This window comes from Balaenoptera borealis, assembly GCF_965194805.1.
Source record: "Balaenoptera borealis genome assembly, contig: HAP1_SCAFFOLD_1248, whole genome shotgun sequence".
Lineage (NCBI taxonomy): Eukaryota > Metazoa > Chordata > Mammalia > Artiodactyla > Balaenopteridae > Balaenoptera > Balaenoptera borealis.
In genome coordinates this window covers 106,526-125,439 of record NW_028122969.1, presented here as the reverse complement: position 1 = coordinate 125,439, position 18,914 = coordinate 106,526, and the positions used below count along the sequence as shown (strand labels likewise).

Below are 18,914 nucleotides of genomic sequence, written 5' to 3'. Positions count from 1 at the left end.
AAGCATCCACTGCAGGTACAAGGGATGAGGAGACAACACTAGAGGATGTCTGAGTGGCTGCAGCTGAACGGCGCACGTGTCCAGTACAGAGGTCACTGGTTACTGGTCCAAACAGCTCCACGGAAACCCCAAGGCTCTACCAAGTGGTAGTAGGTTTGGGAGGAGAGTGATGTCACAAAGCAGGCAGTTGAAAGGTATGAGAGAGCCAATAGGGAGGTCCGATCCCCAACAGGAAGGCGGGCTTGGGTGAAGAGAGTGTAGGAGAGCTAAAACAACACCTGAGTTTCTGAGCTTTGGGGAGGAGGAAATCCTAGAAGACAGATTTACCTCCCCCAGGCTCTTCCATTAGGGAAATCATTGCCACATTTCTTACAGACGTTCATTAATACACTGAACTAAGAGTTACTTATATTCTACAGAGTATTCTATTTTATGTATCATATACTTAGAGCTATATAGATCTTATTTAATTAATAATCCTTAGGAAGGAAAGAGCCATCTAGTTTGAACTATTACAGTTGTTCTGAAATCAGATGTGTCTAATGAGTGAACTGATAGCAGCTTTTAAGGAGCCAAAGTAGGGATTAAGAAGCTCTCTTTGTAACTTGGTTCAAGAGTAGGGTGAAGTTTGTTGAGTGTACCTTGTGGAGAATGTTGTGGTCCAAGGCTCTTCTCTTTTAGTTTCTTCTCCTTGACTCCTACCTTCCTTGGGCTGGGCTAGGCTGGGGGCCAGGTTGGACTTGCGACTTAACATTTCTCTTCCGCTTTCTCTTTTTTTTTTTTCTTCCATTATGGGCATTGCTTCGAGGACAAGCCTTGATCTTGCATTGGACGTTACTTCCTGTCAACTTCCAGCAGCAGGAGTCTTCTTTTCAGTGCTTGATGCTTCACGAAATAGACTCTGCCCGTTGGCAGCAAATACCAGAGAGCTAGGAGACAGAGCTGGTTGCAGACCTTTCCTCTTCCAGCCTTTGGTTGCAATTGTTTGGCCCATAATTTGCTAGCTCTAGTTCCTTGGGCCACACAGGTATCCTGCCATCTCCAGCTCTTGTTATATGTGAGAGACATTCTGAACACTGTCCCTTTTTCTTTGCACAGAAGTATATACAGTGTGGCAGTTACTGTAATCTCCTCCGCCTTGCAAACAGCCACTCTAGAATCTTGGACCTCTAGGACTCTCTGTCTTGCATGCTTGGGGGCAAGGCCAAGCAAAATGAAGAGGAGAATAATTAGAGAAAGAGGAGGACGTTGGTGGAGAATTGGGAGCAGGTAAGGTGAAAGGGCACAGGAGAAAAGAGATGCATGTAGACTTTTTGGTTTCTGTGGGAAACAGGTTGACACACTTGGGCCTCATTTGGTATTAACAGAACAGAGAGTTAAAGATCTAAGTAGCTAGATAGTGTGCAGCAACTGCCATGAAGTCTGTACACTGAAGAGAAGAGTCTCACATCTAGTTTTCATTTTGTTTTATGTCATAGTACCTTATTTATAGCATTCACTGGTGTGTTTGTAGAATACAGATGTTTTCAAATGCTCTGGTTTTGTCTACATGGTTATCTCCTTGTCCTGTTTGTAAGGAATCCAACATTGTAAGACATATTGCATGTTTTTCTCTTGACGATTGTTGACCTTGAAGCGTCATGAACTAACTTGAGCTGTTGGATTCTGTGGAGAAACGTTCAAAAGGGTCTGTGAAAAAGGCACTGTGGTGAGTCGCATTATGCACCCGAGCGTAAGGAGCAAGATATCTGCCACCAGCCCAGCTTGGCCTGGATTGCCTCTGTTTTAGTTCCCCTGGTTAGTGCTTTTCTCCCTAACCACTCTTGTGACTGTGATAATGTGAGTAAGGGCGGAGTTGCTAATGATCTATGTGTGAGGTAAGCTGGTTTGAGGGAGGAAATCTATGGACCTAGTCATTTTCCTTGGTGGTAAGCTTTCAGGGGTGCAGAGATGGATCTTCCTGGGGCCTTTTCTGGTCCCAGGAAGATATCGCATAGATGGGACCTCCCAAGACACACATTGAATCTTTAGGCCTGTTTTTCCTATTATGAGGTACGAACGAGTTTCTTCACTGATGGGGATGATGCTTATCTGAGAAGAAATTGTGAAAGGTGGTGTAGTGTAGAGGTGTGGCTTAAGCTTTTAAGTTTTCCTCCAGGTTTTTCCCCTAAGCTTCCTACTTCGGACGGCCTACTTACATGATACTAGTAGGTGATGTCCGGCTAACAGCTTCCTAAATATACCTGCAAGCCAGATCAGTGTCTCTTTTCTCTGTATTCCCATGGAAATCAAGAGTCCCGCCGAATTTTCCATCGAAACAGTTGATTTGTGTTGTCTCTAGGAATTCTAAAGGGCGTACCGTTGCTTCCTAACCGGTGTCATTTGGGAGATCCGCCTCTGTACGTTCAAATGATTAATTTTGAGACTTTGCTCATGTGTGCAGTAAACCCTTGAATTCCCTAAGACCTTCCTTTCCTCCATCTCCTACCCCATTAAGCCCGCTTCAGTTCATCTCCTGAATTTCTTTGGAATCTGTCAGCCAGCTCTTCCTCAACTTCCTAATACTGAACTTGCCTGTCTGTTGCGATTAGGTCCTAACTAGTGTCCATATATCTTGTTTCCTTCCAATCCACTCTTCACACAAGAAACCTTCAAAGCAAGTTGGAACGTTGCTCATAAACATCGCTCACAAACATTGTTTTGAGAATAGAAAACACACTGTTGGCCTTTAAGACTCTGCGTGGTCTAGAATCCTCTCTGCTTCTCTAGCCCCATCTTGTGCCACTTTTGCCCTCACTTTCTATGCTTCAGATACACTGAATTAACCTTAGTTCTCACTCATCTGACAGAAGTCAGTTCAGATACTATTTTTCACTGTGATTCCTAGCATTAAGGAATTTGATTATCAGGTTTTGTATGAGGACTATTTCATCAGGGGTACAGAAGTTCTGGCCATCTCTGGTTTTGGATATCCCTTATTTGTTGAGACCTTTGCGTTGTTTGGTTGCCTTTTGTCTGTTTTCCAGATGGGAAAACAGGAACAAGGGAAGTATAGGTTATTACTAGGTGGGGTTGAACAAGTGGAGCAGCAAACTGCAAAGCAGAAAGAAGAGGGACGTACTATAGAGGGATATGACTTCCATTCTCAAGGCGCCTGCATCCTGTGCAGGGAGACAGCCTAACATAAAATGTGCCTAACAACAAATATATTGACTTCTTACTAAAAATCTCCAGTTCATAGAACCGAGGGGTTTGTACCTTCTCCTTTAAAAGTGATAGTCCTGGGACTTCCCCGGTGGTCCCGTGGTGAAGACTCTGCGCTTCCAACGCAGCAGGCGTGGGTTCAATCCCTGGTTGGGGAGCTAAGATCCCACATGCTGCGCAGCCAAAGAAATTTTTGTCGAACGTTATACTCCTGTATTGTTGGCTTTAGTGGTTTAGATTTTGTTGTACTGTTAAGAAGATTTCAGTTTATTTACCGGGAACAAACAACACATAATGTAAAAATAGTTTCCCAGAAACGATTTCCATCATTCTCTTCTTCCCTTTCTCCCGCAGACTGGTGTTTCACCTTGACAAGTTCTCTGTCATTCCATAGGAAAGCTGTCTGGCTTGGAGGTTGCAATCCCAGGGAATTTTTCATCAGCGGGGAAGTCTCCATCACTACAGAGGAATCAAGGGAGAAGTCAGTCCCTGGTAAGTGAGATGCTCCCCCTAAACACCAACACAGCAGTCGTGTACCTTTCAAGGGGTTCAGGGGCAAGATGGGCAAGGCATTTCTACTAACTCTTCTTAAGGATCACGGACAGTGCCCTATGCTACGAGGTAAGCGGTGACTGCTGTAGTTCTTACTGGTGATCCTTTCCTATCACTGATTCTCGGCCTTCTTTGTATTTCATAGGACTGTTGTCAGTCCAATACAAAATGAGTCTTATTTTTAAAAACCTGAAATGTTTTACAGAGCCTAGCATTCTCATATAGGGTCCTTTCCATTCTCCCCACTTTCCCGAGAGGCCAAGAACACTTCACACCATGAACTAGGAGAGGGGGTAGAGCCCTTTCTGATGAAATACATCAACAAAGACAGAGCCTTAGCCTGCTTGCTCTCTGGACAGGATCTCGGACCACAAGGTCTTCAATCCTGGTATAAATGAAGGAAGTGAGGACAGTTCAACTGGCACTCTCATAACAAGAGTTCTGAAACACCTTCCGAAGAGACTATAGCAGTAGATGAGGGAAGGGAGTGCTACAGTGTGGCAGTACAGGGGGAACGATCGGCTACAGCAGTGAAAAGTGTGGTACCGATTGGTGTGCTCTCGGGATTCTTGTACATGTAGCATAGATGACCTCTACGGTGGCCCTCCCACCTTCCCACCTGCATTAGGTGTTCTTTTTTTTTGTAATTTATGTTTATGTATTTATTTACTGTTTGAACTTATTTATTCTACGTATTTATGTTTTTGGCTGCACTGGGTCTCTCATTGCTGTGCACGGGCTTTCTCTAGTTGGCGGCTAGCGGGGGCTACTCTCGGTTGCGGTGTGCGGGCATCTCATCGCGGTGGCTTCTCTTGTTGCGGAGCATGGGCTGTAGGCACGTGGGCTTCGGTAGTTGAGGCTCACGGGCTCTAGAATGCAGGCTCCGTCGTCGTGGCACATGCGCTTAGTTGCTGCACGGCATGTGGGATCTTCGCAGACCAGGGCTCGAACCCGTGTCCCCTGCATTGGCAGGCGCCACCAGGGAAGCCCTAGGTGTTCTCATATAGAGTCTAAAAACAGAGAGCACTGAGAGAAGGTAGTGGTTATTAAAGGCTCAGGATCTAAATTCTACCTGTCTCTACACCCCTTCCCAGCTGTCGATTTGACCCCATTTTTGAATGCTGACCTCATTGTTCAACTTTTCTCTGCCGTCTGTATACTCACCTTGAAAACTTGTTTCTGTGATGCGTTGAGCAGACACAGGGTGGCAGACTGCAGAGGTGGAAGCTGGTGGTCGGATATTTGTGGGCTGAATCTCCTTCAGTCCCATTCCCATTTCTGGTTGCCCAGAGGCCCTACTTCCTGTGTGTGACGCCGAGCCGTAGGATTGCGGGCAGGAGCCAAGTTCTCCATACAGTAAAGACCCCAGTGTGCCTTGGTTACAGTAATATACCTGGCTTCCTTCCTGGCAGGGAAGTGACAGGCGGCTATGCCCCTGCTTTGTTCGTGGGCCTCCTGATCCAGCAGTTCCCTTGGCTCTGCCCCTGTCGTCAGCTGCCCCTAGGATAACTCTGAGCCCTAGCCACTTCTCTGGTAGATTTCCCTATTCCCCCACTACAGTCACACCTGAATAAGGCAACTCAGACCTTTCAGAGATGTGTCCTGAACCTCTTGTTTTCTGAAATACCTATCTGGTGGTTGTGAGACTTAAGGCCAGCGTCCCCGAGAGACTTTTTCTATTTCTCCTAGTAAACCTAGACTCATCTTCTGTCACCTTCAACTCTACTCCAATTGTGTTCTTTCAACCCAGACCTCTGACCCTGCTTTTTACTTCTGCCATTTCATCCTCGCTCCTGCTTCCTTTCCTAAATCCATACGTCTCTTTTGGCCTTCCTAGCCCTGGGCCAAGTTCCTTCCTCTTTGCTCAGTTTTTACCCCTTTCCTTCATTCTCCCATCCAACTTTCAGTCCTTCCTTTCTCACGCCCCAGTTAGCAGCATCTGAAAATTCGAAAGGTTTGTTACTCGTCTATTAATTGTATTCCATTTACTTATTCAGTTCTATACCTGTCTTACCTGTGTATGGAAGAACAGCTGGTAGCCAAGGTGGCACCAAGAATCCTAGCAGCTCTCACTTGACGTATCCGTAGTAGTCGGCAATTTCCATTTCGTTTTCCCTCTCGGTGAAAAATTGCAGCTTGCCCGAAGAGGTGTATCTGGCAGCATTCTCCCGTTGTTGTTGAGCCCGCCTCTTCATGGCCTCTCGCTCTGGCCTCTGCTCTTGTTCGATGGGCTTTGACATGACTGGCTCAGGCACGTTGGGTTCCCTCCATGGAACTCGTTGCTTGCTGAAGTCTTGGAGTAGAAAGTGGGTTTGGAGCTTGGGTGGGGACTGGCGCTTATTCACAGCAGGGGGAACAGGCTCCCGCTGGAGAGGAGCGCCAGATGAAGTTTTGGAGGGTGCAGGCCTAGGAGCAGCAGACTGAGGGACACGAGGCTGGGTATGGTTGGGCCAAGCCGGTTGGGTTGGGTTGGTCACAGTTGGCTGAGCTGGTTTGGCGGGGCCTGGCAAAGAGGCAGGAGCTGGCTGGGATGAATTGGCTGCAGCAGGTTGAGCTGAGTCAGTAGAACCAGGCTGGGCACGGTAAGCCCCAGCAGGCCGATGTGAGGCCAGAGACTGTGGCCTCCGAGGAGCGGGTCGAGCTTGAGGCTTGTCCCAGGCAGAAAAAGGCAGAGGTATCAACTTGACCTTCCCAGGAGGAGGCCGCTCATACTGGGCTGGAGACGGACACTCTGTTTCAGCACTGCTGTCTGGTTTCTGGGCTTGGACTTGCGTTTTCTCAGGACCCTTCCCCTCACGTGGGGTATGCCGCCATGGCTGGATAGCTGGGGGTGGCTGGGGGTCTTTGGGGTTGCTTGACTTTCCCAAGAGCCGACAGGAAGAGAGCCCAGTTTTCGTCTCATTCTTCTTCCCCAGCGCATGAAGAACCTTCACAGACTCCAGCATGCGCACGCCAAGGGAGGTTCGAGGCTTTTGAAAGCTCTGTTGGAGAAGCTCAGTTTGGTGTTCCTTTCGCTTCGTGTGGGGGATTGCTGGCTTCTCTTCTGCCTTGACTTTGTTCCCTGACTGCTTGTTCTCCTCAGCCTTGTTTCTCCCTCTGGTCCTTTTGGTCTTTTCCTGCCCGTGGCTCTTAGTTTTGCTGATCTTTCTGGATGCAGCTTTCTGAGGTTTGCCTTGAGAGTGCTTGGCCGTGTTCACAGGAGCCCTGTCACTGACTGCAGCGTGGCATGTAACCACTTCTCCCCCTAACAGGCACTCTGGATTCTTTGGCTGGATTTTGGCCTTGGGAGCGCCACTGATAGGCTCAGAGGCTTTCTGTTTGTTCTTCCTGGGTTGATCAGAGGGAACCTTTATGACACTTGGCTTTTCCTGCACCTGATTCACCTTAATGGCTCTGGTGTCTTTAGCTTTGATCACGTTGGGACCTTGGGATTGATCAAGATCTTTCAAAGGATTAAAGAGCTGGGGAAGGTGAATATCCTCCGCCAGTGTAGTAATGTCTGCAAGACCACTGCTAGGTTCAATCCCATTTTCAAGTGTCCCTAGGTCCTGACGACTCCGGCTGTTCTCTCCCAGATCAGCATTTTCAGAACCAGGCTGCTCCTCTTGGCTGAGGGGATCGGTGCAGGCCAGCGGCTGGTGAATATCAGGGATTCCTAAAGGGAGTAGTGGAGGATCTTGGTTCTCTGTTGGGATCTGGTAGGCATCCAGAGGCTTTGAAAGCTTGGTTTTGATATCATCCACGTGCTTACTCTCTATTTGTCCCTGGCTTGGAGCTGGAGGCAGGGCCAGGAGACGCCTGGCACTCTGGACTGGAGCTGTCACTGAAATGTCCCCAAGTTCAGATGGTGGGTTACTCTCAAGTATGTGGCTGTTTCTGCTACTGCAGGACTTGGGGAGTTCTTGACTTTGTGTCACACAAAACGTCTGGCTTGGAGGTTGCAATCCCAGGGAATTTTTCATCACCAGGGGGGAGGTCTCCATCCCTACAAAGGGATCAAGGGAGAAGTCAGTCCCTGGTAAGTGAGATGCTCCCCCTAAACACCAACACAGCAGTCGTGTACCTTTCAAGGGGTTCAGGGGCAAGATGGGCAAGGCATTTCTACTAACTCTTCTTAAGGATCACGGACAGTGCCCTATGCTACGAGGTAAGCGGTGACTGTTGTAATTCTTACTGGTGAGCCTTTCCTGTCGCTGATTCTCGGCTCGCTTTGTATTTCATAGGACTGTTTATAAGTCCAATACAAAATGAGTCTTATTTTTAAAAACCTGAAATGTTTTACAAAGCCTAGCATTCTCATATAGGGTCCTTTCCATTCTCCCCACTTTCCCGAGAGGCCAAGAACACGTCACACCATGAACTAGGAGAGGGGGTAGAGCCCTTGCTGATGAAATACATCAACAAAGACAGAGTCTTAGCCTGCTTGCTCTCTGGACAGGATCTCGGACCACAAGGTCTTCAATCCTGGTATAAATGAAGGAAGTGAGGACAGTTCAACTGGCACTCTCATAACAAGAGTTCTGAAACACCTTCCGAAGAGACTATAGCAGTAGATGAGGGAAGGGAGTGCTACAGTGTGGCAGTACAGGGGGAACGATCGGCTACAGCAGTGAAAAGTGTGGTACCGATTGGTGTGCTCTCGGGGTTCTTGTACATGTAGCATAGATGACCTCTACAGTGGCCCTCCCACCTTCCCACCTGCATTAGGTGTTCTTTTTTTTGTAATTTATGTTTATGTATTTATTTACTGTTTGAACTTATTTATTCTACGTATTTATTTTTTTGGCTGCACTGGGTCTCTCATTGCTGTGCACGGGCTTTCTCTAGTTGGCGGCTAGCGGGGGCTACTCTTGGTTGCGGTGTGCGGGCTTCTCATCGCGGTGGCTTCTCTTTGTTGCGGAGCATGGGCTGTAGGCACGTGGGCTTCGGTAGTTGAGGCTCACGGGCTCTAGAATGCAGGCTCCGTCGTTGTGGCACATGCGCTTAGTTGCTGCACGGCATGTGGGATCTTCGCAGACCAGGGCTCGAACCCGTGTCCCCCGCATTGCATTGGCAGGCGGATTCTTAACCACGGCGCCACCAGGGAAGCCCTAGGTGTTCTCATAGAGAGTCTAAAAACAGAGGGCACTGAGCGAAGGTAGTGGTTATTAAAGGCTCAGGATCTAAATTCTACCTGCCTCTACACCCCTTCCCAGCTGTCGATTTGACCCCATTTTTGAGTGCCGACCTCATTCTTCAACTTTCTCTGGCGTTTGTTATACTCACCTTGAAAACTTGTTTCTGTGATGCGTTGAGCAGACACAGGGTGGCAGACTGCAGAGGTGGAAGCTGGTGGTCGGATATTTGTGGGCTGAATCTCCTTCGGTCCCATTCCCATTTCTGGTTGCCCAGAGGCCCGACTTCCTGTGTATGACGCCGAGCCGTAGGATTGCGGGCAGGAGCCAAGTTCTCCATACAGTAAAGACTCCAGTGTGCCTTGGTTATAGTAATATACCTGGCTTCCTTCCTGGCAGGGAAGTGGCAGGCGGCTCTGCCCCTGATTTGGAATCTGAGATGGTGTTCCCTGAGCAAGGCTGGCAGAAAGCGATGGATGTAGAGGGACCATGTTCTTGGCGTCTGAAGTTTTATCATACTGGGCTGCCAGAAACATGGAGGAGGCAGCTGTGTGGCGGTCAGTGAGTGCCAGAGTAAAGTCTCCGAGTGAAGAAGAATTCTTTTCAGTGCTTGCTGTGATGTCCCACTCAAGAACACCTGGATAGGAAGCAGCTGAAGTGGAGATCTGGCTGTGGTCAGTAACTCCAGATAACATAGTCGTGCTAGAATGTTGGTAAAGGTAGGCACTACCCATGAGTGTCTGGAAAGGGGTACCGGTAGCCGATGCCGAACTGACGGCAGGGGCAGAGACTCTGGAGAAGTTGCAGACACTTCGTGTTAGGGAAGTTGCATTGCTCACCACAGGAGGAGAATGCTGCAGAGAATCTAGAGTTCCAAGTAGAGATGGATGTTGGAAATTTTCTGTAAGAACAAGAGGGTCATGAAAAACTCAGGGAGGTTGAGAAATTCTCACTACGTTTGAGGAACGGCATCATCTGAAGGTTCTTGCTATCAGGACACCTCTACTATCACTACTTCCTGAGAAACCCAAAATCAGACAGTTAATGATGGCTGTAAGGACTGAGCAGTTTTCCACTCTTCTCTATTAACTGCCTGTGCTCCCATCTTGGGCACAGACGGGCAGAAGAGCCAAGTGGTGTGGTTCAGAGATTGTTCTCTAGGCTGGAAGCAACCTTCTCCCTGCCCTGTCTTTCCCTTCAGCCTGCACTCGTATTGACTTCTATGCTATTTCCTAGACTGGAAGCATTTTAGAACTAGGAGGCCCTTAGAGAACTTCGATGTTCTCAGTCTCATTTCGTGAGTAAGGAAACTGAGGCTCAGAGAGGTCGGGTTGACTTGTTCAAGTTCTCTCATTATGTTAGTATCATTACCAGGTTTCAGAACCTAAGTATCCTGACTTCCTTGCCAGGACTCCACTCTGAGCATGATACTGCCAGAAAGCAGGAGAAATAGAACTTATAATATAGGCATTTTTTTTGTCCATTAGAAAACAGTACGGCTATTACCATGGTCGTCTTCAGTGTCTCCCTTTGCTTGTGCAGTTCCCACGCTATTACCTAGAGGTGACGTACAGCTCAGTCCAACTGGTGAATTGAAAGAGTCATTTTTGCCCTCTTCAAGCCTGGTTTCTCATCCTACCTCAAAATGATTACCCGAAAGTGGATTTCTTAAGTGCTTTTGGAAAGGGAAAAGTTATCTGATTACTTCAGATTCCTCACCTATAAAGTGGTTATAACACCACCACCAATAATAATAGCAGTAATAATTAATAGATGAATAAGCTGATCTATTGCGTATGATTTATATGGAGGAAGATACAATAAGTTCTAGAAAGACAAAGAAAAATCATGACAAGCATATTACGTTAACGAAAAAGAAATCCATAGATATTAATGAAAACTGAGGTATGTGGCAAGTATCGAAGCCTAATGAATTTACTAACAAATGGCATTCTGTACTATCCATGCAATATTATGAAAGTGAATTTTGCCCACTCTATTTTAGTGAATACTATTAACCAGAAGACACGATGGAGGTGATAGAGGTGAATGAATTCCTAGCCAATGCATACAGACAGAGAAGGTATGTCAGTAAAAAATGCATAACAAGCAACAGAATGCAATAAATGTGCATGTATAGGTAGCCACAACACATATAGACAAGTATTTCAATGAAAACCGGTACGAAGCAGACAGCAAAATAATAAGTGTAAAAGAGTTTCATTATTGTGCTCCTTCATATTTTTACCCAGCAAGTAAGAGGTATTAAGCCTAGGAGAAATATATATTTCAATGAATATAGCTTATATAATAAGCAGAAAGGAAGCTTAAAATGTATCAGGAAGGTTTTTGGATTTATCCTAGAACTTAGATTAGAATCATCTTCAGCATCCAAGAAGATGGCATCCCAAAACCTCAAAAAACCATCATGCCTAGAATCCAATTAAAAAAGATTTTCAAATGTAAGAAAATCCACAGGACTCCACAATATGGTTTTCGATAAACGTGGATGTTTGTTTGTTTTGTTTCTTTGGCCGCGCCGCGTGGCCCTGGCCGTGAAAGCACCGAGTCCTAAGCACTGGACCGCCAGGGAATTCCCTAAGTGGGGGGGGGAATTAGAGATGTGGGGCTTGACTTTTTCTTCTTCTTCTTCGGTAGCTAAGCTCTACAAGCGAACGATGGCTGTTGATCAATGTGCTCTCTGTGTTAGGAAGGAAATAACTGTAAAAATGAAAAGCAGCCTTGCCTTAGAACCTACATATCACACCAAGGAAAATAGTCCTTCTGATTCAATTTAGAAGATATCACTTAAAATGTTGAATTGGTGAAATGTCTACCTAGTTTAAAAATTAGAAAGAATAAAACACTGAAAAGCAGCCCCCTAGATAACCACTGTGGTTGCTTGTTTATAGGAGGCATCATTTCTAAAACGTATTTCTAAAATGTTTATATTCAAAACTGTCAAGTGGCCAACTGTATTCAGAGAGGCAATAAAAGAAAGAAAACGGAGTATGACTTTTCTGATAAGCTGCCTTTCCTGGTGATCCCCTGTTCTGGCCTTACTTTCCTTCTTAGTCTGTTAATGTAAGGGTTTGCTACCATCAACTTGGTTTTGCCCTGCTCTGAGCAGGTTTCCCTCTGTGCTGTTTCTGCTTTAATTGAAAATCTTTGGTTCCCATCAGCATTCCATTGCAAACTCCGTTTTTCTTGAGAGCTCCTCTATGCTTTCCCTCTTCATTCTTACATTTTCTCCCATCTCTTGGTGCCTGTTGGCCTGTGCTAATGAAAACCATCCTAAACTTCCTTACGCTCGACTCTGTGCCTCCCTGTAGAGCCCAGTACTCTCCATCCTCTCTCCCTATTCTCTCTTTTCAACTAGTCGAAATCCTAGTGGAGGGAGACCATTAGAGATGAAACATCTTGGTATATATTGCTAGTTTTCTATGTCCCCTGACTTTTCTATGTTTCTGTTGAAACACTCTTGAGAAGTGTCTGATTTCGTTTTCTACATGGGTACCCTTTAAGGCTCAATACTGGAAAAGAAGGGGATCAGAGTGATCAACCCAACGTGGTATCCTAACGTAACAGTTAAGGAAAGCAACAGGCTTTGTGAGACAGCCAGTGATTTGTCCAAAGTCACACAGATAGTAAACGTCAAAGTCAAAACTGAAATTAGGTCTCCAGACTTGTAGTTCAATACTTTCCCTCATTATTCCATGCTATTTTGAATCTCCTACTTACTCAATTTAGGGGCAAAAGAAATCGAACGCAAAACTTTCCAAAGTTTCTTTTCTTACCTGACATGGTCAGAGAAGAGGAAGCATCCACTGCAGGTACAAGGGATGAGGAGACAACACTAGAGGATGTCCGAGTGGCTGCAGCTGAACGGCGCACGTGTCCAGTACAGAGGTCACTGGTTACTGGTCCAAACAGCTCCACGGAAACCCCAAGGCTCTACCAAGTGGTAGTAGGTTTGGTAGGAGAGTGATGTCACAAAGCAGGCAGTTGAAAGGTATGAGAGAGCCAATAGGGAGGTCCGATCCCCAACAGGAAGGCGGGCTTGGGTGAAGAGAGTGTAGGAGAGCTAAAACAACACCTGAGTTTCTGAGCTCTGGGGAGGAAATCCTAGAAGACAGATTTACCTCCCCCAGGCTCTTCCATTAGGGAAATCATTGCAACATTTCTTACAGACGTTCATTAATACACTGAACTAAGAGTTACTTATATTCTACAGAGTATTCTATTTTATGTATCATATACTTAGAGCTATATAGATCTTCTTTAATTAATAATCCTTAGGAAGGAAAGAGCCATCTAGTTTGAACTATTACAGTTGTTCTGAAATCATATGTGTCTAATGAGTGAACTGATAGCAGCTTTTAAGGAGCCAAAGTAGGGATTAAGAAGCTCTTTTTGTAACTTGGTTCAAGAGTAGGGTGAAGTTTGTTGAGTGTACCTTGTGGAGAATGTTGTGGTCCAAGGCTCTTCTCTTTTAGTTTCTTCTCCTTGACTCCTACCTTCCTTGGGCTGGGCTAGGCTGGGGGCCAGGTTGGACTTGCGACTTAACATTTCTCTTCCGCTTTCTCTTTTTTTTTTTTCTTCCATTATGGGCATTGCTTCGAGGACAAGCCTTGATCTTGCATTGGACGTTACTTCCTGTCACCTTCCAGCAGCAGGAGTCTTCTTTTCAGTGCTTGATGCTTCACGAAATAGACTCTGCCCGTTGGCAGCAAATACCAGAGAGCTAGGAGACAGAGCTGGTTGCAGACCTTTCCTCTTCCAGCCTTTGGTTGCAATTGTTTGGCCCATAATTTGCTAGCTCTAGTTCCTTGGGCCACACAGGTATCCTGCCATCTCCAGCTCTTGTTATATGTGAGAGACATTCTGAACACTGTCCCTTTTTCTTTGCACAGAAGTATATACAGTGTGGCAGTTACTGTAATCTCCTCCGCCTTGCAAACAGCCACTCTAGAATCTTGGACCTCTAGGACTCTCTGTCTTGCATGCTTGGGGGCAAGGCCAAGCAAAATGAAGAGGAGAATAATTAGAGAAAGAGGAGGACGTTGGTGGAGAATTGGGAGCAGGTAAGGTGAAAGGGCACAGGAGAAAAGAGATGCATGTAGACTTTTTGGTTTCTGTGGGAAACAGGTTGACACACTTGGGCCTCATTTGGTATTAACAGAACAGAGAGTTAAAGATCTAAGTAGCTAGATAGTGTGCAGCAACTGCCATGAAGTCTGTACACTGAAGAGAAGAGTCTCACATCTAGTTTTCATTTTGTTTTATGTCATAGTACCTTATTTATAGCATTCACTGGTGTGTTTGTAGAATACAGATGTTTTCAAATGCTCTGGTTTTGTCTACATGGTTATCTCCTTGTCCTGTTTGTAAGGAATCCAACATTGTAAGACATATTGCATGTTTTTCTCTTGACGATTGTTGACCTTGAAGCGTCATGAACTAACTTGAGCTGTTGGATTCTGTGGAGAAACGTTCAAAAGGGTCTGTGAAAAAGGCACTGTGGTGAGTCGCATTATGCACCCGAGCGTAAGGAGCAAGATATCTGCCACCAGCCCAGCTTGGCCTGGATTGCCTCTGTTTTAGTTCCCCTGGTTAGTGCTTTTCTCCCTAACCACTCTTGTGACTGTGATAATGTGAGTAAGGGCGGAGTTGCTAATGATCTATGTGTGAGGTAAGCTGGTTTGAGGGAGGAAATCTATGGACCTAGTCATTTTCCTTGGTGGTAAGCTTTCAGGGGTGCAGAGATTGATCTTCCTGGGGCCTTTTCTGGTCCCAGGAAGATATCGCATAGATGGGACCTCCCAAGACACACATTGAATCTTTAGGCCTGTTTTTCCTATTATGAGGTACGAGTTTCTTCACTGATGGGGATGATGCTTATCTGAGAAGAAATTGTGAAAGGTGGTGTAGTGTAGAGGTGTGGCTTAAGCTTTTAAGTTTTCCTCCAGGTTTTTCCCCTAAGCTTCCTACTTCGGACGGCCTACTTACATGATACTAGTAGGTGATGTCCGGCTAACAGCTTCCTAAATATACCTGCAAGCCAGATCAGTGTCTCTTTTCTCTGTATTCCCATGGAAATCAAGAGTCCCGCCGAATTTTCCATCGAAACAGTTGATTTGTGTTGTCTCTAGGAATTCTAAAGGGCGTACCGTTGCTTCCTAACCGGTGTCATTTGGGAGATCCGCCTCTGTACGTTCAAATGATTAATTTTGAGACTTTGCTCATGTGTGCAGTAAACCCTTGAATTCCCTAAGACCTTCCTTTCCTCCATCTCCTACCCCATTAAGCCCGCTTCAGTTCATCTCCTGAATTTCTTTGGAATCTGTCAGCCAGCTCTTCCTCAACTTCCTAATACTGAACTTGCCTGTCTGTTGCGATTAGGTCCTAACTAGTGTCCATATATCTTGTTTCCTTCCAATCCACTCTTCACACAAGAAACCTTCAAAGCAAGTTGGAACGTTGCTCATAAACATCGCTCACAAACATTGTTTTGAGAATAGAAAACACACTGTTGGCCTTTAAGACTCTGCGTGGTCTAGAATCCTCTCTGCTTCTCTAGCCCCATCTTGTGCCACTTTTGCCCTCACTTTCTATGCTTCAGATACACTGAATTAACCTTAGTTCTCACTCATCTGACAGAAGTCAGTTCAGATACTATTTTTCACTGTGATTCCTAGCATTAAGGAATTTGATTATCAGGTTTTGTATGAGGACTATTTCATCAGGGGTACAGAAGTTCTGGCCATCTCTGGTTTTGGATATCCCTTATTTGTTGAGACCTTTGCGTTGTTTGGTTGCCTTTTGTCTGTTTTCCAGATGGGAAAACAGGAACAAGGGAAGTATAGGTTATTACTAGGTGGGGTTGAACAAGTGGAGCAGCAAACTGCAAAGCAGAAAGAAGAGGGACGTACTATAGAGGGATATGACTTCCATTCTCAAGGCGCCTGCATCCTGTGCAGGGAGACAGCCTAACATAAAATGTGCCTAACAACAAATATATTGACTTCTTACTAAAAATCTCCAGTTCATAGAACCGAGGGGTTTGTACCTTCTCCTTTAAAAGTGATAGTCCTGGGACTTCCCCGGTGGTCCCGTGGTGAAGACTCTGCGCTTCCAACGCAGCAGGCGTGGGTTCAATCCCTGGTTGGGGAGCTAAGATCCCACATGCTGCGCAGCCAAAGAAATTTTTGTCGAACGTTATACTCCTGTATTGTTGGCTTTAGTGGTTTAGATTTTGTTGTACTGTTAAGAAGATTTCAGTTTATTTACCGGGAACAAACAACACATAATGTAAAAATAGTTTCCCAGAAACGATTTCCATCATTCTCTTCCTCCCTTTCTCCCGCAGACTGGTGTTTCACCTTGACAAGTTCTCTGTCATTCCATAGGAAAGCTGTCTGGCTTGGAGGTTGCAATCCCAGGGAATTTTTCATCAGCGGGGAAGTCTCCATCACTACAGAGGAATCAAGGGAGAAGTCAGTCCCTGGTAAGTGAGATGCTCCCCCTAAACACCAACACAGCAGTCGTGTACCTTTCAAGGGGTTCAGGGGCAAGATGGGCAAGGCATTTCTACTAACTCTTCTTAAGGATCACGGACAGTGCCCTATGCTACGAGGTAAGCGGTGACTGCTGTAGTTCTTACTGGTGATCCTTTCCTGTCACTGATTCTCGGCTTTCTTTGTATTTCATAGGACTGTTGTCAGTCCAATACAAAATGAGTCTTATTTTTAAAAACCTGAAATGTTTTACAGAGCCTAGCATTCTCATATAGGGTCCTTTCCATTCTCCCCACTTTCCCGAGAGGCCAAGAACACTTCACACCATGAACTAGGAGAGGGGGTAGAGCCCTTTCTGATGAAATACATCAACAAAGACAGAGCCTTAGCCTGCTTGCTCTCTGGACAGGATCTCGGACCACAAGGTCTTCAATCCTGGTATAAATGAAGGAAGTGAGGACAGTTCAACTGGCACTCTGATAACAAGAGTTCGGAAACACCTTCCAAAGAGACTATAGCAGTAGATGAGGGAAGGGAGTGCTACAGTGTGGCAGTACAGGGGGAATGATCGGCTACAGCAGTGAAAAGTGTGGTACCGATTGGTGTGCTCTCGGGGTTCTTGTACATGTAGCATAGATGACCTCTACAGTGGCCCTCCCACCTTCCCACCTGCATTAGGTGTTCTTTTTTTTTGTAATTTATGTTTATGTATTTATTTACTGTTTGAACTTATTTATTCTACGTATTTATTTTTTTGGCTGCACTGGGTCTCTCATTGCTGTGCACGGGCTTTCTCTAGTTGGCGGCTAGCGGGGGCTACTCTCGGTTGCGGTGTGCGGGCATCTCATCGCGGTGGCTTCTCTTGTTGCGGAGCATGGGCTGTAGGCACGTGGGCTTCGGTAGTTGAGGCTCACGGGCTCTAGAATGCAGGCTCCGTCGTTGTGGCACATGCGCTTAGTTGCTGCACGGCATGTGGGATCTTCGCAGACCAGGGCTCGAACCCGTGTCCCCTGCATTGGCAGGCGCCACCAGGGAAGCCCTAGGTGTTCTCATATAGAGTCTAAAAACAGAGAGCACTGAGAGAAGGTAGTGGTTATTAAAGGCTCAGGATCTAAATTCTACCTGTCTCTACACCCCTTCCCAGCTGTCGATTTGACCCCATTTTTGAATGCTGACCTCATTGTTCAACTTTTCTCTGCCGTCTGTATACTCACCTTGAAAACTTGTTTCTGTGATGCGTTGAGCAGACACAGGGTGGCAGATTGCAGAGGTGGAAGCTGGTGGTCGGATATTTGTGGGCTGAATCTCCTTCAGTCCCATTCCCATTTCTGGTTGCCCAGAGGCCCTACTTCCTGTGTGTGACGCCGAGCCGTAGGATTGCGGGCAGGAGCCAAGTTCTCCATACAGTAAAGACCCCAGTGTGCCTTGGTTATAGTAATATACCTGGCTTCCTTCCTGGCAGGGAAGTGACAGGCGGCTATGCCCCTGCTTTGTTCGTGGGCCTCCTGATCCAGCAGTTCCCTTGGCTCTGCCCCTGTCGTCAGCTGCCCCTAGGATAACTCTGAGCCCTAGCCACTTCTCTGGTAGATTTCCCTATTCCCCCACTACAGTCACACCTGAATAAGGCAACTCAGACCTTTCAGAGATGTGTCCTGAACCTCTTGTTTTCTGAAATACCTATCTGGTGGTTGTGAGACTTAAGGCCAGCGTCCCCGAGAGACTTTTTCTATTTCTCCTAGTAAACCTAGACTCATCTTCTGTCACCTTCAACTCTACTCCAATTGTGTTCTTTCAACCCAGACCTCTGACCCTGCTTTTTACTTCTGCCATTTCATCCTCGCTCCTGCTTCCTTTCCTAAATCCATACGTCTCTTTTGGCCTTCCTAGCCCTGGGCCAAGTTCCTTCCTCTTTGCTCAGTTTTTACCCCTTTCCTTCATTCTCCCATCCAACTTTCAGTCCTTCCTTTCTCACGCCCCAGTTAGCAGCATCTGAAAATTCGAAAGGTTTGTTACTCGTCTATTAATTGTATTCCATTTACTTATTCAGTTCTATACCTGTCTTACCTGTGTATGGAAGAACAGCTGGTAGCCAAGGTGGCACCAAGAATCCTAGCAGCTCTCACTTGACGTATCCGTAGTAGTCGGCAATTTCCATTTCGTTTTCCCTCTCGGTGAAAAATTGCAGCTTGCCCGAAGAGGTGTATCTGGCAGCATTCTCCCGTTGTTGTTGAGCCCGCCTCTTCATGGCCTCTCGCTCTGGCCTCTGCTCTTGTTCGATGGGCTTTGACATGACTGGCTCAGGCACGTTGGGTTCCCTCCATGGAACTCGTTGCTTGCTGAAGTCTTGGAGTAGAAAGTGGGTTTGGAGCTTGGGTGGGGACTGGCGCTTATTCACAGCAGGGGGAACAGGCTCCCGCTGGAGAGGAGCGCCAGATGAAGTTTTGGAGGGTGCAGGCCTAGGAGCAGCAGACTGAGGGACACGAGGCTGGGTATGGTTGGGCCAAGCCGGTTGGGTTGGGTTGGTCAC

The 18,914-nt window shown here is 46.4% G+C and overlaps 1 pseudogene across 1 annotated transcript in view; it reads right to left on the bottom strand.

Moving 5' to 3' along the window:
* Window positions 1-5,825: 5,825 nt before the first annotated feature.
* LOC309621948 (uncharacterized protein C2orf78 pseudogene) overlaps window positions 5,826-18,914 on the bottom strand; it is a 44,963-nt pseudogene continuing 31,874 nt past the window's right edge. The window contains exons 2-3 of the transcript in view: window positions 9,080-9,771; window positions 5,826-7,733 (exon numbers count right to left, since the gene is read on the bottom strand). The product of the transcript in view is annotated as an uncharacterized protein C2orf78 pseudogene (transcript). The remainder of the gene's footprint in view (window positions 7,734-9,079; window positions 9,772-18,914) is intronic.